Source organism: Drosophila nasuta, unplaced genomic scaffold (genome assembly GCF_023558535.2).
Source record: "Drosophila nasuta strain 15112-1781.00 unplaced genomic scaffold, ASM2355853v1 ctg42_pilon, whole genome shotgun sequence".
Taxonomy (NCBI): Eukaryota; Metazoa; Arthropoda; class Insecta; order Diptera; family Drosophilidae; genus Drosophila; species Drosophila nasuta.
The window spans coordinates 77686-100938 of NW_026869571.1; the positions used below are offsets into that span (position 1 = coordinate 77686).

A 23253-nucleotide genomic window follows, 5' to 3' on the forward strand; every position below is an offset into this window, starting at 1 on the left:
CAGAGCATCAGCACCAAGTTGATGCCCTGAGCTGCAAGCAAACCGGCATGTCTGAAGTAACATCGGCGCTACGAGCGCTCACTACAAAAGTCGATAAGCTTCAGGACGAGCTACGTCAATCAAAACATGCCCAATTGTCACGGCATACACATGTTAGCTCTGATGATGTCGGTTCGAAACTATGTTTCTACCACACTAGATTCGGTGAGAATGGTCGCAAGTGTCAGCCAGCATGTCCACGCTACCAGTCGTCAAACTAAAGATGCTACCGTTGACTCAGCTGGTAAACGGTAGCGCAGAAACCACTAGCAGCTACAGAGCTCCAAACGACATTCAGCAAATTGGCCTGGACCGGCGTCTACACATCAAAGATCGCTTGTCAAACCAATCATTCCTCATTGACTCCGGATCAGTGGTGTCAGTGATCCCACGCAGCATGGCACCGCACACACGCATCAACGGCAGACTTTATCTGTATGCCGCCAATCAATCTACAATCAAAACCTACGGAAATTGTACTCTTCAGCTCGACCTGGCCCTGCATCGCTCGTTCACATGGCCATTCATCATCGCTGATGTACAAACACCTATAATCGGCGCCGACTACCTTGCCGCTCATCATCTCCTCGTCGACGTCAGTGGACAACGATTGCTTGACAACTCAAAGTCAACTCACCATGGCACCACTGACCCGTCACACGACTTACAAAAATCTCTGGAGCTCAAGTCATCGAATTTGTCAGCTGATGTGCAAAAGACCGACAAAATGGTTTCTCTCGAGCGAGTCCATGCACACAACGTTTGTCACTTCATTAAAACAAGCGGCGCACCTGTAGCTGAGCGACTTAGACGATTATCTGGCGAGAAACTTGCTTCAGCCAAATCGCAAGTCAATACGCTCATTGATAAGGGAATTTGCCGTTACTCCAAAAGCCCATGGGCCAGTCCCTTGCACATGGTGGCTAAAAGGATGAATCTTGGCGCGCTTGTGGCGATTACCGCAAGCTGAATGGAATTACGGTTCCAGACTGTTATCCGATTCCACACATTCAGGATTTTGCTGATCGCCTTCACAATAAGAAAATTTTCACAACGCTCGATCTCGAAAAGGCTTATTACCAAATTCCCATGGCGCAGGAGGACATAGAGAAGACGGCTATTTGCATTTGGCTTGATTGAATTTGTTTTATGCCATTTGGACTAAAAATGCAACGCAAACCTTCCAGCGGTTCATTGACCAGATTTTCCGTAAAATTGATTACGTGTTTTGTTATGTTGATGACATTCTCATCATGTCGAGCTCGGAAGAACAGCATAAGCAACACGTGCAAAATGTTCTTAACATTCTTAAGAAACACGGATTGGTCATCAACCGAGACAAATGCAATTTTGCTCAGGCAGCAGCAAAGGCATAAAACCACCACAGGACCGAATAAGCGCGATGTTGAACTTCCCACAGCCACAAACAATCAGTGAATTGGGCCGATTCCTGGGAATTTTAAATTATTATCGACGCTGCATCCCTCACGCCTCGCGAATACAGGCTCCCTCAACGACTTAACACGCAACATGAAAAGAATGACAGGCGTCCCATTGATTGGAATCCTGAAACTATAAACACTTTTCTGGAATGCAAAAGAAGCTTGGCAAACGCAACCACGCTCGTCTACCCCAATCCACGCGCTGATCTCTGCCTGGTGTGTGACGCATCGGACACAACAATTGGAGCTGTTTTGGAGCAGAGCTCTGAACATGGTTGACCTCTTGGATTTTACTCCAAAAAGCTCAATAGTACTGAACGCAACTACAGCACCTACGACCGCGAATTGTTGGCAATCTACGAGGCGATTAAACATTTCAAGCATGTGTTGGAAGCAAGAGTGTTTGTGATCAAAACTGATCATAAGCCCCTAATTTACGCCTTTTCACAGCGACCAGAGAGGGCGTCGCCTCGCCAATTGCGACATCTTAGTTTCATTTCCCAATTTTCAACCTCAATTTGTCATTTAAGTGGCGACGAAAACGTGGTTGCAGATGCATTATCGCGTTTAAACGCAATATCCATGCCGTCATCACTCGACACCAAAAGCATCAAGAGTTGCAAGCATCAGACGGCGAATCATCTGCACTTCTAAATGGAACAACTTCGCTGCAACTGCAACCTGTGGAGCTCACTAAAGAAGCTCACGACCTTACATCCCTCAGCCATTGCGTCACCGCATTTTCTCCTACGTACACGGATTGTCACACCCTAGCGGCAGAGCAACGCTTACACAAATCCGGCACAAGTACGTGTGGCCTTCTATGTGTAAAGACGCCCTGGCATGGTCAAGGAATTGTCTATCATGTCAAAGGCGAAAATCCACAAACACAATTCATTGTTGCCTGAAAAGATTGCGATTGCAGATCATCATCTGGACATTGTCATTATGCCACTGGTCGACGGATATAGGTACTGCCTCACAATGATTGACATATTCTCTCGCTGGCCGGAGGCATGACTTCGGGGCATGACTGCTGAAACTGTCTGCAGAGCTTTTGGAATTGCTGGATAGCGCGATTTGGTTGTCCAAGGATCATAACAACAGACCAAGGAACGCAATTTGAATCCGCACTTTTCAAATCATTAGCGAGTCTCGTTGGAAGCAATCATATCCATACAACTCCGTACCATCCACAGTCAAATGGTATGCTCGAGCACTGGCACAGGTCCATGAAGGCGTTGATGTGCGACTCCGAGACACCGTGGCTAAAATTGCTTCCTACCGCCCTCCTTGGCCTCCGTTCTTGCATCAAGGAGGACTTACAAACTTCGGCTGCTGAGATGCTTTATGGATGCACACTTAATCTGCCTAACGATTATTTCGCAGATTTAAATTCGCCGCCAAGACCAGCTGAGTTTGTCAGTGAATTTCGAACCAGCATGCAAGCGCTAAGGCCCATCTCGGCAGCACACCACAGCAAGCCAAAACTATTCATTCACAAGCATATCCACGAATGTTCCCAATCAATTTGTGCTTTCAATTACACCAGTTATACGTTTATAATAATCAATAAAGTTAAGTTAAAATACAACGGCGTTTCCATTAAATCTCTCACTCCAATGAAGACGCCAAAAGCTCCACAAATAGCGCCATCTATTGGTGGACTACGTTACTTGCAATGAATTACTAGATCAGCTGATCGTGTTAAGTCCACACCAAAATAGATTAGCGATTACCTTTTTGAGTAGAATTATTTGTCAAAATTCCGAAAAGAGGTTTTTGTTGTTGGTTTTGTTTGCAAGATAATGCATTGGCAAGTTATGTGAAAAACCTGGGAAAAAAAGTGTGAAAAAGTGTGACTGAAAATAAAAAAATTATCTCAGTAAGTGGTTGGCAAAGCCTGATGCATAATTCGTACGTGTAAGTATACAATGATACTGCAATGTATAATTGTTATACTAATACGTTATTAATGTTTTTTCGCAAAAGTGCACCTTTGCCGTCCACTTAGCATATGCAATAGATGGTTGTCCACTGCAGGAGTTTGTCCTCCCATATCAAGCGCCGTTTTACAGATTAGGGTAAATATTTGTTATACGTATATTTAGTTTTTGTTGTTCTAGTTTCAGTTTTGTGTATTTATTTTTAGATTCGGCACGCCGTAATAATTTATAATAACCCAGTTTGTAAATTGAGTTCAATCACCTAGTGATAAAACCCATTTATAAACCCAGCCAAATTTGTATGTGGAGGAATTTAAATTGTCTGTATGATAAATATTTCCCACACTAAAATGATTGTTTAACGGCCAACAACCAAAGCTCGCCGTCATAGCTTTGCTGACCACATCCGCTGTTGGTACACCACGAGCAGATGATCTGATGTTGGTTGCAGACTCTCATTGGGGAAACATAACTGCCTCCAAGCAGACTAAGTTTCTGATGAAGAAAAGCACCTGCTTCCGACGGCCCTGCAATCTCCATCTACGGATTGCTCTGTTCTGTGGTAACATCGAGGCGAATATCAGCGTCACCCAGGAGGAAAGCTGAATAGCAGCTAAAGTTTTTGTTCGTTTTGTTATTGTCAGCTTATTTTTCTTGTTGTTTTATTGTTCGTTCTATTATTGTTAGTCTAGATTGTTTAGTGTGCATTTTTAAGTGAATGTTTGGAAGTGTTGTAAATGTATTATGATGTGGCGAGAAAATTGAAAACAACAACTTTTCTTGGGCCCCGCATAGTACAAATACCACTGTTAAATTGTACAAGATCACAATGGCAAACATTTAACAATGCATATAAGGCAAAAGAAATTGACAAGATTTACTTGTAAGATTGTATTAACTTATAAAATTTAATGATTTTGTATAGCCCGCCAAGCAGATACAACCATACCTGCATACGTGTGTATGTATGTATGTTTGTTTGATCGTCATTCATAGCAAGCAGCTTTCATGCAGGCGCAAAAGCTCGCAATTATTATTTTCCCCAAAGATACACCACAGACAGGCACCAACACAAGGAAAGTCTGTTCCACTTCCTTTTGCTTGTGGTCCATCTGACCATAGCGCTGCTACAGCTGTCTGCAGTCCCAGCGGTCAATGACCTTGCGAGACTGGCAATAGCAGTGACAGCCATCATTTCTACTTGTATCCAGAATTTGTCTATACTCTGTTTGCTTTCCTTGTATGAACCAAGAATAGTTCATTTCTACTCTTAATTTATTCCAATATTTAAATGCAAAAATAATTATTTATATTATATTTATGCTAGAACATATTTTATATTTATAGGTTAATTATTTTTAGTCTTTATTTATTTATTCTTTTTATACCCGCTACCCATAGGGTAGAAGGGTATTATAACTTTGTGCCGGCAGGAAATGTATGTAACAGGTAGAAGGAGGCATCTCCGACCCTATAAAGTATATATATTCTTGATCAGCGTCAACAGCCGAGACGATATAGCCATGTCCGTCTGTCCGTCTGTCCGTCTGTGTGTCTGTGTGTCTGTGTGTCTGTCCGTCCGTCCGTATGAACACCTAGATCTCAGAGACTATAAGAGATAGAGCTATAATTTTTTTTCGACAGCATTTGTTATGTTTGCACGCAGATCAAGTTTGTTTCAAATTTTTGCCACGCCCACTTCCGCCCCCGCAAATCAAAAATCGAATAACAAGCGTAATTTTAAAGCTAGAGTTGCGAATTTTGGTATATATAATAACTACTATAGTAGTTATGATTCCTGAAAATTTGGTTGCGATCAGATAAAAATTGTCGAAGTTATTAAAAAATACTTTTGTATGAGCAAAAACGCCTACTTACTAGGGGTCTTAGTTGCTTTGGCGGACAATCTGGTATATTATGCCGTCTATGGTATATTTTGAATGTGGTACTATATCGATATAACAAAAATACCATTTGGTATATTTTTAGTATTTTTGCATTTTGGTATATTTTGAAAAAATACCGCAATATTTTGCTTTTATTCAAAATGGGTAGCGGGTATCTCACAGTCGAGCACACTCAACTGTAACTTTCTTACTTGTTTTCTATTTGCCTTATCTGTTAAATTTCCGCCTCATAAACACTCACCAAGTTTGTCCGTTAGATTATTTATTTATTTATTTTTCTTCTCATTTTGTTTGGTAATGTTGTTAAAATTCAAATTACTTTTGTTATATGTCAATAAATTAAGTATGTTCGCTTAATTGCATAATTTTATTTGGAACCATGCATCACCAAACAGGAGTAGTTTAGCCGAACCACTTCGTTTTAGGGATCCTGGCAACTTTTAGTTTTTGGCATTTGAATGCAGGATCATGGTAGGGTGGGCGTCGGCACTTGTGTGCTGTTATTGTACAGCTGTGTTGCAACAGAGAGTGGCTCCGTCTTCTTGGTTAACCTACCTTCCTCTCCTTCCCTTTCTCTTCTCGTTCACTGTTGTTTAATGTAACCTTCCCATTACACTCCTTCTTCTCGTCTTCCCATATGTACGCGATTTGTTAATGTATTATTGTTATATAGCGGTGCGCTTATTAGTTGGGCCTTTTCTTGAATCCCATGCTAACTGAGCAAAGCCCGGAGAAGCCAGCGCGTGCGCTAATAAACCTTCCACCAGCACCAGACGAATACGACACTAGTGATTCGTTACACTTGTTGAACGTACGATTTTAATATGCATTGAAGGCTGATGATCGCTTGAGTGGCAATTGGAAAATCCCTTGTTCGAAGTCCGGCTACGCCAGTTACATATTCTCCAGCTCTTCCCTCGACCATTCTTTTGATGCGAGAAATCTTGCGCTTAATGTTGGCATGCAATCTTCTAATGCATGAACAAAACGAATATATATATATCACCATATGTCACATTTCCACGCACTCAAAATTAAATTAAATTAGAATTAATTATGTTTTTAATTGGAAGTTTATTAGTAATTATTTGTGTTTTAGTTAGAGTTGTTTTTAGAGCGTAAAGTTTTAGGTTATATTCACAAAGGAACAAACTTATCAAATTATTTAAGATATTATATTTCTCCTATTTTATCATTATTTTTGTCTTTAGTAGTTTCAATATGTATACCCTTTTTGTGAAATTATATTCATTTAATTTAGGTGGATTATATTTTTATGTTTTACAAGTTTGGCAGGTTGATCTTCTAATTCAAATTATGCCTTGCTAGGGGATTACGATCAGTAGCTCAAACAATTTCTTATGAAGTTAGATAAGCTTTTAATTTTATTATCATTTGTATTTTCAATTGGAAGATATAATTTCTTATATTTTTATTATTATCAAGTTAATATATGAATTTTAATTATTTTATTATTATTATTCCTATGGCTTTAGTATGGTTAACAATTTCTTTAGCTGAAACAAATCGAACTTCATTTGATTTTGCTGAAGGTGAATCTGAATTGGTTTCTGGGTTTGATGTAGAATATAGAAAAGGAGGATTTGCTTTAATTTTATTAGCTGAATATGCAAGAATTTTTAGGAGGAGATGTATTTAGATTATTTTTTAAAATTGATGTTTTTATACCCGCTACCCATAGGATAGAAGGATATTATAACTTTGTGCCGGCAGGAAATGAATGTAACAGATAGAAGGAGGCATCTCCGACCCTATAAAGTATATATATTCTTGATCAGCGCCAACAGCCGAGACGATATAGCCATGTCCGTCTTTCCGTCTGTCCGTCCGTCCGTCCGTCCGTATGAACACCTAGATCTCAGAGACTATAAGAGATAGAGCTATAATTTTTTTTCGACAGCATTTGTTATGTTTGCACGCAGATCAAGTTTGTTTCAAATTTTTGCCACGCCCACTTCCGCCCCTCAAATCAAAAAATCGAATAACAAGCGTAATTGTAAAGCTAGAATTTTGGTATATACAATAACTTTTATAGTAGTTATGATTCCTGAAAATTTGGTTGCGATCAGATAAAAATTGTCGAAGTTATTAAGGAAATACTTTTGTATGGGCAAAACGCCTACTTACTAGGGGTCTAATTTGCTTTGGCCGACAATCTGGTATATTGTGCCGTCTATGGTATATTTTGAATGCGGTATTATATCGATATACCAAATATACCATTTGGTATTTTTTAAGTATTTTTAGTATATTTGGTATATTTTTATAACAATACCCCAAAATATATTTTTAGTATTTTTGTAGTATAATTGGTATGTTTTGAGAATAATACCGCAAAATATATTGCTTTTATTCAAAATGGGTAGTGGGTTTCTCACAGTCGAGCACACTCGACTGTAGCTTTCTTACTTGTTTCTTTGTTTGGATTTAAAATTGTAGTACTTTCTTTATTATTGTGCATTTATTTTACTAAAATTAATGGAACATTTTTTCAATCTTATGTTTTGAAAAGGTATGCTTATTTAAGCTCATTAACTTAATTAAATTAGTTTAATAAGTTGTCTCATCATTTATTAGTAATTGGGTTAATTAAGTAATATAAAAATATACAACAGTTAAAAGTTGACCAATTAATACATAAGGTTCTTCAATTGGACGAGCCCCAATTCATGTTAATAAAATTCCTCGAAATTTTTTTAATTGTAAAATGGAAGAATTATAAAAATTGCAATTGATAAAACTAAAGCAATTACTCCTCCAAGTTTATTAGGAATACATCGAAGAATTGCATAGGCAAATAAAAAATATCATTAGGGTTGAATATGGGCTGGAGTTACTAAAGGATTTGCGGGAACAAAATTATCTGGATCTTGAAAAGGGATTTTATCAATATTTGAATTCAAACTTATTGGGTTATTTGAACCGCTTTGGTGTAAAAGTAAGTGAATTATACTTATAGCAAGTACAATAAAGGGTAAAATAAAATGGAATGTAAAAATCGTGTAAGAGTAATATTATCAACAGTGAATCCTCCTCAGACTCATTGTACTAAATCAATACCAAGGTAAGGAATAGCAGAAAGTAAATTTGTAATTTGTGGCCCCTCAAAATGATATTTGTCCCCAAGGAAGTACATATCCTATAAAAGCTGTTCCTATAACTAAGAATAAAATAATTACTCCAATTAATCATGTAGGAGTAAATAAGTATGATCCATAATATATTATATATTATAGAAAAATGATGCTCCAGTAGCATATATTGTTCGTAATAGTCATCCAAAATTTACATCTCGACAAATATGGTTTACCCTATAAAGAGCTAAATTTTCATCAGCAGTAATACATAGCTAAAAATAGTCCTATTAAAATTTGAATAATTAAATATAATCCCAATAAAGATCCAAATTTCATCATCTTGAAATATTAATAGGAGCGGGTAAATCAACAAGAGCATTATATGCAATTTTAAATAAAGGGTGTGAAGTTCGTAAAGGTTTGTTCATTAGTTTATTAATCGAAGATATCTCTTTTTAAATTAGTAATTTTACAACAACAATTAAAGTAATTAATAAATAATTTATTAAAAATTGTAATAAAATATGTTGGAAAATTATATAATTTATTTAAAGAAATAGAATTTTCTGAAAAATAAAATTTAATTGAGAAATTCTATTTTTCATTACTTAAAAATAATAAAATTGTTGAATTTTTGTCAATAAAAAATAAATAATTAAGAAAAGGAAAAAGTAGAAACAAAATAATGTTAATTTGATTGACAAATTACATATATGATTAGAAGCAAATGAAGTTAAATAAATAAATAAAACTAGTATCCCCTAAAAATTAAAAATAAAATATATCTAAATCAAAATGATTTAGTTATAGTTCCTGTAATTAAACAAATAAAAATAGTTTGTATTAATAAGGTTACACCTAATGCTAAAGGGTGAATTATATTAATAAAAATAATTGTTGCTAAAAAATTAATGAATAAATAATTAATTGAAGAATATTAAGAGGTCTTGGATTTTACTCCAAAAGCTCAATAGTACTGAACGCAACTACAGCACCTACGACCGCGAATTGTTGGCAATGTACGAGGCGATTAAACATTTCGAGCATGTGTTGGAAGCAAGAGTGTTTGTGATCAAAACTGATCATAAGCCCCTAATTTATGCCTTTTCACAGCGACCGGAGAAGGCCGCTAATTGCGACATCTTAGTTTCATTTCCCAATTTTTAACCTCAATTTGTCATTTGAGTGGCGACGAAATCGTGGTTGCAGATGCATTATCGCGTTTAAACGCAATATCCATGCCGTCATCACTCGACACCAAAAGCATGCAAGAGTTTGACACACCCTAGCGGCAGAGCAACGTTTAAACAAATCCGGCACATGTAAAGATGTCCTGGCATGGTCAAGGAATTGTCTATCATGTCAAAAGGCGAAAATCCACAAACACAATTCATTGTTGCCTGAAAAGATTGCGATTCCAGATCATCGATTCGAGCATGTCCATCTGGACATTGTCATTATGCCACTGGTCGACGGATATAGGTACTGCCTCACAATGGTCTTTGGCGTCTTTGGCGTCTTCATTAGTGTGGGAGATTTAATGGAAACGCCGTTGTATTTTAACTTAACTTTATTGATTATTATAAACGTATATGTCTGATGAAATTGAAAGCACACATTCCAGTAGCTTCGCCATGAAGGTGGCCGCGATCGATTAACGGGTTGCCCAACTAATCGTTTGGTGTTGCCAGCATATGGGCAATAGGTCTTTGTGGTCAAGGAATCCTCCGTCTCGTTGCTAGAGTCGTTGCTCTCTAGGTATGCTGGTTTCAGTCTGTCCACTGAAATAGATGTGTCCTTGCCATTCATTCGAATCACAAAAACTCGATCTGAAAGCTTGTCGATCACTTGGTATGGCCCAGAGTATGGTGGCTGCAGCGGTTGCTTCACGGCATCGGTTCTCACAAACTCATGGGAACATTCATGGATGTGCTTGTGAATGAATAGTTTAGGCTTGCTGTGGTGTGCTGCCGAGATGGGCCTTAGCGCTTGCGTGCTAGTTCGAAATTCACTCACAAACTCAGCTAGTCTTGGCGGCGAATTTAAATCTGCAAAATAATCATTAGGCAGATGAAGTGTACATCCATAAAGCATCTCAGCAGCCGAAGCTTGTAAGTCCTCCTTGATGCAAGTACGGAGGCCAAGGAGGGCGGTAGGAAACACTTTTAGCCACGGTGTCTCGGAGTCGCACATCAACGCAGCCTTCAAGGACCTATGCCAGCGCTCGATCATACCATTTGACTGTGGATGGTACGGAGTTGTATGGATGATTGCTTCCAACGAGATTCGCTAATGATTTGAAAAGGGCGGATTCAAATTGCGTTCCTTGGTCTGTCGTTATGATCCTTGGACAACCAAATCGCGCTATCCAGCAGTTCCAAAAGGCTCTGCAGACAGTTTCGGCAGTCATGTCTCGAAGAGGGACCGCCTCCGGCCAGCGAGAGAATCTGTCAATCATTGTGAGGCAGTACCTGTATCCGTCGACCAGTGGCATAATGACAATGTCCAGATGGACATGCTCGAATCGATGATCTGGAATCGCAATCTTTTCAGGGAACAATGAATTGTGTTTGTGGATTTTCGCCTTTTGACAAGATAAACAATTCCTTGATCATGACAGGACATCTTTACACATAGAAGGCCACACGTACTTGTGCCGGATTTGTTTAAGCGTTGCTCTGCCGCTAGGGTGTGACAATCCATGTACGTGGGAGAAAATGCGGTGTCGTAATGACTGAGGAATGTATGGACGTACGGATCCGGTCGAAACATCGCAGTACAGAAAGACTTCTTTGGTGAGCTCCACAGGTTGCAGCTGCAGCGAAGTTGTTCCATTTAGAAGTGCAGATAACACGCTGTCTGATGCTTGCGCCTCTTGAATGCTTTTGGCGTCGAGTGATGACGGCATGGATATTGCGTTTAAACGCGATAATGCATCTGCAACCACGTTTTCGTCGCCACTCAAATAACAAATTGAGGTTGAAAATTGGGAAATGAAACTAAGATGTCGCAATTGGCGAGGTGACGCCTTCTCCGGTCGCTGTGAAAAGGCATAAATTAGGGGCTTATGATCAGTTTTGATCAGAAACACTCTTGCTTCCAACACATGCTTGAAATGTTTTATCGCCTCGTAGATTGCCAACAATTCGCGGTCGTAGGTGCTGTAGTTGCGTTCAGTACTATTGAGCTTTTGGAATAAAATCCAAGAGGTTGCCAACCATGTTCAGAGCTCTGCTCCAAAACAGCTCAATTGCTGTGTCCGATGCGTCACACACCAGGCAGAGATCAGCGCGTGGATTGGGGTAGACGAGCGTGGTTGCGTTTGCCAAGCTTTTTTTGCATTCCAGAAAAGTGTTTATAGTTTCAGGATTCCAATCAATGGGACGCCTGTCATTCTTTTCATGTTGCGTGTTAAGTCGTTGAGGGGAGCCTGTATTCGCGAGGCGTGAGGGATGCAGCGTCGATAATAATTTTAAATTCCCAGGAATCGGCCCAATTCACAGATTGTTTGTGGCTGTGGGAAGTTCAACATCGCGCTTATTCGGTCCTGTGGTGGTTTTATGCCTTTGCTGCTGACCACATAGCCAAGGAACTGTACCTCTGCCTGAGCAAAATTGCATTTGTCTCGGTTGATGACCAATCCGTGTTTCTTAAGAATGTTAAGAACATTTTGCACGTGTTGCTTATGCTGTTCTTCCGAGCTCGACATGATGAGAATGTCATCAACATAACAAAACACGTAATCAATTTCACAGAAAATCTGGTCAATGAACCGCTGGAAGGTTTGCGTTGCATTTTTAGTCCAAATGGCATAAAACAAATTCAATCAAGCCAAATGGAGTGCAAATAGCCGTCTTCTCTATGTCCTGCTGCGCCATGGGAATTTGGTAATAAGCCTTTTCGAGATCGAGCGTTGTGAAAATTTTCTTATTGTGAAGGCGATCAGCAAAATCCTGAATGTGTGGAATCGGATAACAGTCTGGAACCGTAATTCCATTCAGCTTGCGGTAATCGCCACAAGCGCGCCAAGATTCATCCTTTTAGCCACCATGTGCAAGGGACTGGCCCATGGGCTTTTGGAGTAACGGCAAATTCCCTTATCAATGAGCGTATCGACTTGCGATTTGGCTGAAGCAAGTTTCTCGCCAGATAATCGTCTAAGTCGCTCAGCTACAGGTGCGCCGCTTGTTTTAATGAAGTGACAAACGTTGTGTGCATGGACTCGCTCGAGAGAAACCATTTTGTCGATCTTTTGCACATCAGCTGACAAATTCGATGACTTGAGCTCCAGAGATTTTTGTAAGTCGTGTGACGGGTCAGTGGTGCCATGGTGAGTTGACTTTGAGTTGTCAAGCAATCGTTGTCCACTGACGTCGACGAGGAGATGATGAGCGGCAAGGTAGTCGGCGCCGATTATAGGTGTTTGTACATCAGCGATGATGAATGGCCATGTGAACGAGCGATGCAGGGCCAGGTCGAGCTGAAGAGTACAATTTCCGTAGGTTTTGATTGTAGATTGATTGGCGGCATACAGATAAAGTCTGCCGTTGATGCGTGTGTGCGGTGCCATGCTGCGTGGGATCACTGACACCACTGATCCGGAGTCAATGAGGAATGATTGGTTTGACAAGCAATCTTTGATGTGTAGACGCCGGTCCAGGCCAATTTGTTGAATGTCGTTTGGAGCCTTGCGGCTGCTGGTGGTTACTGCGCTACCGTTTACCAGCTGAGTCAACGGTAGCATCTTTAGTTTGACGACTGGTAGCGTGGACATGCTGGCTGGCACTTGCGAGCATTCTCACCGAATCTAGTGTGGTAGAAACATAGTTTCGAACCGACATCATTAGAGCTATCATGTGTATGCCGTGAGAATTGTGCATGTTTTGATTGGCGTAGCTCGTCCTGAAGCTTGTCGACTTTTGTAGTGAGCGCTCGTAATGCCGATGTTACTTCTGGCATGCCGGTTTGCTTGCCGCTCAGAGCATCAACTTGGTGCTGCTGCTCTGGTAGTGCCGTTGACTCAACAAATGCAGAACCTGGCTCGCTAGCTTCAAGCATTTTATCAGCAATCTCTGCCAATATGTCAAGATTGTTCTCGTCCCATACCGAAATGAGCGGTCGGATCAAAAATTAATGGAACATTTTTTCAATCTTATGTTTTGAAAACATATGCTTATTTAAGCTCATTAACTTAACTAAATTAGTTTAATAAGTTGTCTCATCATTTATTAGTGATTGGGTTAATTAAGTAATATAAAAATATACAACAGTTAAAAGTTGACCAATTAATACATCAATTGGACGAGCCCCAATTCATGTTAATAAAATTCCTCGAAATTTTTTAAATTGTAAAATGGAAGAATTATAAAAATTGCAATTGATAAAACTAAAGCAATTACTCCTCCAAGTTTATTAGGAATACATCGAAGAATTGCATAGGCAAATAAAAAATATCATTAGGGTTGAATATGGGCTGGAGTTACTAAAGGACTTGAGGGAATAAAATTATCTGGATCTTGAAAGGGATTTTATCAATATTTGAATTCAAACCTATTGGGTTATTTGAACCGCTTTGGTGTAAAAAGTAAGTGAATTATACTTATAGCAAGTACAATAAAGGGTAAAATAAAATGGAATGTAAAAATCGTGTAAGAGTAATATTATCAACAGTGAATCCTCCTCAGACTCATTGTACTAAATCAATACCAAGGTAAGGAATAGCAGAAAGTAAATTTGTAATTTGTGGCCCCTCAAAATGATATTTGTCCCCAAGGAAGTACATATCCTATAAAAGCTGTTCCTATAACTAAGAATTAAATAATTACTCCAATTAATCATGTAGGAGTAAATAAGTATGATCCATAATATATTATATATTATAGAAAAATTATGCTCTAGTAGCATATATTGTTCGTAATAGTCATCAAAATTTACATCTCGACAAATATGGTCTACCCTATAAAGAGCTACATTTTCATCACCAGTAGTGCATAGCTAAAAATAGTCCTATTAAAATTTGAATAATTAAATATAATCCCAATAAAGATCCAAAATTTCATCATCTTGAAATATTAATAGGAGCGGGTAAATCAACAAGAGCATTATATGCAATTTTAAATAAAGGGTGTGAAGTTCGTAAAGGTTTGTTCATTAGTTTATTAATCGAAGATATCTCTTTTTAAATTAGTAATTTTTACAACAACAATTCAAGTAATTAATAAATAATTTATTAAAAATTGTAATAAAATATGTTGGAAAATTATATAATTTATTTAAAGAAATAAATTTTCTGAAAAATAAGAATTTAATTGAGAAATTATATTTTTCATTATTTAAAAATAATAAAATTGTTGAATTTTTGTCAATAAAAAATAAATAATTAAGAAAAGGAAAAAGTAGAAACAAAATAATGTTAATTTGATTGATAAATTAAATATATGATTAGAAGCTAATGAAGTTAAATAAATAAATAAAACTAGTATCCCCTAAAAATTAAAAATAAAATATATCTAAATCAAAATGATTTAGTTATAGTTCCTGTAATTAAACAAATAAAAATAGTTTGTATTAATAAGGTTACACCTAATGCTAAAGGGTGAATTATATTAATAAAAATAATTGTTGCTAAAAAATTAATGAATAAATAATTAATTGAAGAATATCAAGAGGTCTTGGATTTTACTCCAAAAGCTCAATAGTACTGAACGCAACTACAGCACCTACGACCGCGAATTGTTGGCAATGTACGAGGCGATTAAACATTTCAAGCATGTGTTGGAAGCAAGAGTGTTTGTGATCAAAACTGATCATAAGCCCCTAATTTATGCCTTTTCACAGCGACCGGAGAAGGCCGCTAATTGCGACATCTTAGTTTCATTTCCCAATTTTTAACCTCAATTTGTCATTTTGAGTGGCGACGAAAACGTGGTTGCAGATGCATTATCGCGTTTAAACGCAATATCCATGCCGTCATCACTCGACACCAAAAGCATGCAAGAGTTTGACACACCCTAGCGGCAGAGCAACGTTTAAACAAATCCGGCACATGTAAAGATGTCCTGGCATGGTCAAGGAATTGTCTATCATGTCAAAAGGCGAAAATCCACAAACACAATTCATTGTTGCCTGAAAAGATTGCGATTCCAGATCATCGATTCGAGCATGTCCATCTGGACATTGTCATTATGCCACTGGTCGACGGATATAGGTACTGCCTCACAATGGTCTTTGGCGTCTTTGGCGTCTTCATTAGTGTGGGAGATTTAATGGAAACGCCGTTGTATTTTAACTTAACTTTATTGATTATTATAAACGTATATGTCTGATGAAATTGAAAGCACACATTCCAGTAGCTTCGCCATGAAGTTGGCCGCGATCGATTAACGGGTTGCCCAACTAATCGTTTGGTGTTGCCAGCATATGGGCAATAGGTCTTTGTGGTCAAGGAATCCTCCGTCTCGTTGCTAGAGTCGTTGCTCTCTAGGTATGCTGGTTTCAGTCTGTCCACTGAAATAGATGTGTCCTTGCCATTCATTCGAATCACAAAAACTCGATCTGAAAGCTTGTCGATCACTTGGTATGGCCCAGAGTATGGTGGCTGCAGCGGTTGCTTCACGGCATCGGTTCTCACAAACACATGGGAACATTCGTGGATGTGCTTTTGAATGAATAGTTTAGGCTTGCTGTGGTGTGCTGCCGAGATGGGCCTTAGCGCTTGCGTGCTAGTTCGAAATTCACTCACAAACTCAGCTAGTCTTGGCGGCGAATTTAAATCTGCAAAATAATCATTAGGCAGATGAAGTGTACATCCATAAAGCATCTCAGCAGCCGAATCTTGTAAGTCCTCCTTAATGCAAGTACGGAGGCCAAGGAGGGCGGTAGGAAGCACTTTTAGCCACGGTGTCTCGGAGTCGCACATCAACGCAGCCTTCAAGGACCTATGCCAGCGCTCGATCATACCATTTGACTGTGGATGGTACGGAGTTGTATGGATATGATTGCTTCCAACGAGATTCGCTAATGATTTGAAAAGTGCGGATTCAAATTGCGTTCCTTGGTCTGTCGTTATGATCCTTGGACAACCAAATCGCGCTATCCAGCAGTTCCAAAAGGCTCTGCAGACAGTTTCGGCAGTCATGTCTCGAAGAGGGACTGCCTCCGGCCAGCGAGAGAATCTGTCAATCATTGTGAGGCAGTACCTGTATCCGTCGACCAGTGGCATAATGACAATGTCCAGATGGACATGCTCGAATCGATGATCTGGAATCGCAATCTTTTCAGGCAACAATGAATTGTGTTTGTGGATTTTCGCCTTTTGACAAGATAAACAATTCCTTGACCATGACAGGACATCCTTACACATAGAAAGCCACACGTACTTGTACCGGATTTGTTTAAGCGTTGCTCTGTCGCTAGGGTGTGACAATCCATGTACGTGGGAGAAAATGCGGTGTCGGAATGACTGAGGAATGTATGGACGTACGGATCCGGTCGAAACATCGCAGTACAGAAAGACTTCTTTGGTGAGCTCCACAGGTTGCAGCTGCAGCGAAGTTGTTCCATTTAGAAGTGCAGATAACTCGCTGTCTGATGCTTGCGCCTCTTGAATGCTTTTGGCGTCGAGTGATGACGGCATGGATATTGCGTTTAAGCGCGATAATGCATCTGCAACCACGTTTTCGTGGCCACTCAAATGACAAATTGAGGTTGAAAATTGGGAAATGAAACTAAGATGTCGCAATTGGCGAGGTGACGCCTTCTCCGGTCGCTGTGAAAAGGCATAAATTAGGGGTTTATGATCAGTTTTGATCAGAAACACTCTTGCTTCAACACATGCTTGAAATGTTTTATCGCCTCGTAGGTTGCCAACAATTCGCGGTCGTAGGTGCTGTAGTTGCGTTCAGTACTATTGAGCTTTTGGAATAAAATCCAAGAGGTTGCCAACCATGTTCAGAGCTCTGCTCCAAAACAGCTCAATTGCTGTGTCCGATGCGTCACACACCAGGCAGAGATCAGCGCGTGGATTGGGGTAGACGAGCGTGGTTGCGTTTGCCAAGCTTCTTTTGCATTCCAGAAAAGTGTTTATAGTTTCAGGATTCCAATCAATGGGACGCCTGTCATTCTTTTCATGTTGCGTGTTAAGTCGTTGAGGGGAGCCTGTATTCGCGAGGCGTGAGGGATGCAGCGTCGATAATAATTTTAAATTCCCAGGAATCGGCCCAATTCACAGATTGTTTGTGGCTGTGGGAAGTTCAACATCGCGCTTATTCGGTCCTGTGGTGGTTTTATGCCTTTGCTGCTGACCACATAGCCAAGGAACTGAACCTCTGCCTGAGCAAAATTGCATTTGTCTCGGTTGATGACCAATCCGTGTTTCTTAAGAATGTTAAGAACATTTTGCACGTGTTGCTTATGCTGTTCTTCCGAGCTCGACGTGATGAGAATGTCATCAACATAACAAAACACGTAATCAATTTCACAGAAAATCTGGTCAATGAACCGCTGGAAGGTTTGCGTTGCATTTTTAGTCCAAATGGCATAAAACAAATTCAATCAAGCCAAATGGAGTGCAAATAGCCGTCTTCTCTATGTCCTCCTGCGCCATGGGAATTTGGTAATAAGCCTTTTCGAGATCGAGCGTTGTGAAAATTTTCTTATTGTGAAGGCGATCAGCAAAATCCTGAATGTGTGGAATCGGATAACAGTCTGGAACCGTAATTCCATTCAGCTTGCGGTAATCGCCACAAGCGCGCCAAGATTCATCCTTTTAGCCACCATGTGCAAGGGACTGGCCCATGGGCTTTTGGAGTAACGGCAAATTCCCTTATCAATGAGCGTATTGACTTGCGATTTGGCTGAAGCAAGATTCTCGCCAGATAATCGTCTAGGTCGCTCAGCTACAGGTGCGCCGCGTGTTTTAATGAAGTGACAAACGTTGTGTGCATGGACTCGCTCGAGAGAAACCATTTTGTCGATCTTTTGCACATCAGCTGACAAATTCGATGACTTGAGCTCCAGAGATTTTTGTAAGTCGTGTGACGGGTCAGTGGTGCCATGGTGAGTTGTCAAGCAATCGTTGTCCACTGACGTCGACGAGGAGATGATGAGCGGCAAGGAAGTCGGCGCCGATTATAGGTGTTTGTACATCAGCGATGATGAATGGCCATGTGAACGAGCGATGCAGGGGCCAGGTCGAGCTGAAGAGTACAATTTCCGTAGGTTTTGATTGTAGATTGATTGGCGGCATACAGATAAAGTCTGCCGTTGATGCGTGTGTGCGGTGCCATGCTGCGTGGGATCACTGACACCACTGATCCGGAGTCAATGAGGAATGATTGGTTTGACAAGCGATCTTTGATGTGTAGACGCTGGTCCAGGCCAATTTGCTGAATGTCGTTTGGAGCTCTGTAGCTGCTGGTGGTTTCTGCGCTACCTTTACCAGCTGAGTCAACGGTAGCATCTTTAGTTTGACGACTGGTAGCGTGGACATGCTGGCTGACACTTGCGACCATTCTCACCGAATCTAGTGTGGTAGAAACATAGTTTCGAACCGACATCATCAGAGCTAACATGTGTATGCCGAGACAATTGGGCATGTTTTGATTGACGTAGCTCGTCCTGAAGCTTATCGACTTTTGTAGTGAGCGCTCGTAGCGCCGATGTTACTTCAGACATGCCGGTTTGCTTGCAGCTCAGGGCATCAACTTAGTGCTGATGCTCTGTTAGTGCCGTTGACTCAACAAATGCAGAAGCTGGCTCGCTAGCTTCAAGCATTTTATCAGCAATCTCTGCCAATTTGTCAAGATTGTTCTCGTCCCATACCGAAATGAGCGGTCGGATCGAGTTTGGAAGCTCCGCCAGAAACAACGATCGAATAACTGCCTCGCAGCCCGTGGTTGGTGCTAAGCGCCGCATGTGGTCAAGGATGTCTGACGGTTTCTTGCCAACAGTTTCGCCGCCACACAAAAGCCTTTTCAGCTTTGAGTCAGATGATTCTGCGAACTTGTCGAGCACGCGCTGCTTTAAAATGGCATATTTGTTTGTCAGCGGTGGCGATGCGATCAGATCCTCCAGTTTCGCAATGACATCCTCCAGATATAATGTCGAATTTGTTATCGTCAGTGACATTATGCAGATGAAATAGGCGATCCAACAGAAAACCAAAGCTGAGGATTAGTTTTGTTGAATTTCGGAATGCGAAGTTACACGCATTGCGATGACAATCCAGCTGGTTGGCCATGTGACTGCAGTTGCTCGAGTTGCTGTTTCACATCCCGCAGTTGTTCTGCGAGGTTTTGATCGTGTGCCTGCATGTTTGCGTCAAAAATTCGTCTTCAGTGTATTGAGCTTGGAATTGCACTGAACGTAAATTGTAGTTGTGTTTTTGCATTCGGGGTCACCACTTTGGCGTCTTCATTAGTGTGGGAGATTTAATGGAAACGCCGTTGTATTTTAACTTAACTTTTTGATTATTATAAACGTATATGTCTGATGAAATTGAAAGCACACATTCCAGTAGCTTGAAGTTGGCCGCGAGCGATTAACGGGTTGCCCAACTAATCGCTTGGTGTTGCCAGTATATGAGCAATGGGTGGATGACAGAGTTGCCACAAAGCTCCACCAATAGCGCCATCTATTGGTGGACTACGTTGCTTGCAATGAATTATTAGATCAGCTGATCGTGTTAAATCCACACGAAATAGATTAGCGATTACCTTTTTGAGTAGAATTATTTGTCAAAATTCCGAAAAGAGGTTTTTGTTGTTGGTTTTGTTTGCAAGACAATGTATTGGCAGGTTATGTGAAAACCTGGAAAAAAGTGTGAAAAGTGTGACTGAAACTAAAAAATAATCTCAGTAAGTGGTTGGTAAAGCCTGATGCATAATTCGTACATGTAAGTATACAATGATACTGCGATGTATAATTGTTATACTAATACGTTAATAATGTTTTTCGCAAAAGTGCACCTTTGCCGTCCACTTAGCATATGCAATATCAAGTGCCGTTTTACAGATTAGGGTAAATATTTGTTATACGTATATTTAGTTTTTTTTTTTGTTCTAAGTTTAGTTTTGTGTATTTATTTTTAGATTCGGCACGCCGTAATAATTTATAATAACCCAGTTTGTAAATTGAGTCCAATCACCTATTGATAAAACCCATTTATAAACCCAGCCAAATTTGTATGTGGAGGAATTTGAATGGTCTGTATGATGAATATTTCCCACACTAAAATGATTGTTTAACGGCCAATAACCAAAGCTCGCCGTCATAGCTTTGCTGACCACATCCGCTGTTGGTAAACCACGAGCAGATGATCTGATGTTGGTTGCAGACTCTCATTGGGGAAAACATAACTGCCTCCAAGCAGACTAAGTTTCTGATGAAGAAAAGCACCTGCGCCCGACGGCCCTGCAATCTCCATCTACGGATTGCTCTGTTCTGTGGTAACATCGAGGCGAATATCAGCGTCACCCAGGAGGAAGGCGAACAGCTGAATAGCAGCTAACGTTTTTGTTCGTTTTGTTATTGTCAGCTTATTTTTCTTGTTGTTTTCTTGTTGGTTGTATTATTGTTAGTCTAGATTGTTTAGTGTGCATTTTAAGTGAATGTTTGGAAGTGTTGTAAGTGTATTATGATGTGGCGAGAAAATTGAAAACAACAACTTTTCAAGGGCCCCGCATAGTACAAATACCACTGTTTAATTGTACAAGATCACAATGGCAAACATTTAACAATGCATATAGAGCAACAGAAATTGACAAGATTTACTTGTAAGATTGTATTAATATAATAATACAATGATAATATAATGATTTTGTATAGCCCGCCAAGGAGATACAACCATACCTGCATACGTGTGTATGTTTGTATGTATGCAGCTTTCATGCAGCAGAAGCTCGCAATTATTATTTTCCCCAAAGATACACCACAGACAGGCACCAACACAAGGAAAGATCTTTCTGCGTGGAGTCACGAATGTATGTAAGTCTGTTCCACTCTAACTAATTAATAATATATGAGCTAGAGCTAAAGCTTCCCTTTTGCTTGTGGTCCATCTGACCATAGCGCTGCTACAGCTGTCTGCAGTCCCAGCGGTCAATGACCTTGCGAGACTGGCAATAGCAGTGACAGCCATCATTTCTACTTGTATCCAGAATTTGTCTATACTCTGTTTGCTTTCCTTGTATGAACCAAGAATAGTTCATTTCTACTCTTAATTTATTCCAATATTTAAATGCAAAAATAATTATTTATATTATATTTATGCTAGAACATATTTTATATTTATAGGTTAATTATTTTTAGTCTTTATTTATTTATTCTTTTCTATTTGCCTTATCTGTTAAATTTCCGCCTCATAAACACTCACCAAGTTTGTCCGTTAGATTATTTATTTATTTATTTTTCTTCTCATTTTGTTTGGTAATGTTGTTAAAATTCAAATTACTTTTGTTATATGTCAATAAATTAAGTATGTTCGCTTAATTGCATAATTTTATTTGGAACCAGGAGGAGCAGGAGTAGTTTAGCCGAACCACTTCGATTTAGGGATCCTGCCAACTTTTAGTTTTGGCATTTGAATGCAGGATCATGGTAGGGTGGGCGTCGGCACACAATAACAGCTGTGTTACAACAGAAAGTGGCTCCGTCTTCTTGGTTAACCTACCTTCCTCTCCTTCCCTTTCTCTTCTCGTTCACTATTGTTTAATGTAACCTTCCCATTACACTCCTTCTTCTCTGTCTTCTTATATGTGCGCGAATACTTAATATATTATTGTTATATAGCGGTGCGTCTTATTAGTTGGGCCTTTTCTTGAATCCCATGCTAACTGAGCAAAGCCCGGAGAAGCCAGCGCGTACGCCGCGCTAATAAACCTTCCACCAGCACCAGACGAATACGACACTAGTGATTCGTTTTGTATTTTTAATTGAAAGATATAATTTTTATATTTTTATTACTATCAGCTTTACTTATGATTTTTAATTATTATATTATTATTATTCCTACGGCTTTAATATGATTAACGATTTCTTTCTTTTTACAACATCAATTAAAGTAATTAATAAATAATTTTTGACAAAATTGTAATAAAATATGTTTAAAATAGAATTTTCTGAAAAATAAGAATTTAATTGAGAAATTCTATTTATTTCATTATTTAAAAATAATAAAATTGTTGAATTTTTGTCAATAATAAAAGAAATAATTAAGAAAAGAAAAGAGTAAAAAAATAATGTTAATTTGATTGATAAATTAAATATTTGATTAGAAGCTAATGAAGTTAAATAAATAAATAAAACTAGTATCCCCTAAAAATTAAAAATAAAATATATCTAAATCAAAATGGTTTAGTTATAGTTCCTGTAATTAAACAAATAAAAATAGTTTGTATTAATAAGGTTACACCTAATGCTAAAGGGTGAAATTTATTAATAAAAATAATTGTTGTTAAAAAATTAATTAATAAATAATTAATTGAAGAATATCAAGAGGTAGTTTATTTAAAATATTAATTTTGAGGATTAGTGAAAAGAAATTCTTTTCTTTTGAAGTTTTAAAATAGTATTTCTTATTTTTGATTTACAAGACCAATGTTTTTATTAAACTATTAAAACTAATGATTATATTTTTATATAGAAGTTTTTTAATAATTTTATTTATTTAAGGATTATTTTATTTTGTTTCTGATCGAAAACATTTACTTTTCATATTATTAAATTTAGAATTTATTGTATTAATTTTATTTTTTATATTATTTATTTATTTTAAATCTAATAAATTATTTATTAGAATAATATTTTTAACATTTAGAGTTTG

At 38.8% G+C, this 23253-nt stretch overlaps 2 pseudogenes; both read right to left on the bottom strand.

Moving 5' to 3' along the window:
* Positions 1-7921: 7921 nt before the first annotated feature.
* LOC132797969 (cytochrome b-like) lies at positions 7922-8860 on the bottom strand (annotated as a pseudogene).
* A 5054-nt stretch (positions 8861-13914) lies between these two features.
* On the bottom strand, positions 13915-14484 carry LOC132797970 (cytochrome b-like; annotated as a pseudogene).
* Between the last annotated feature and the right edge of the window lie 8769 nt (positions 14485-23253).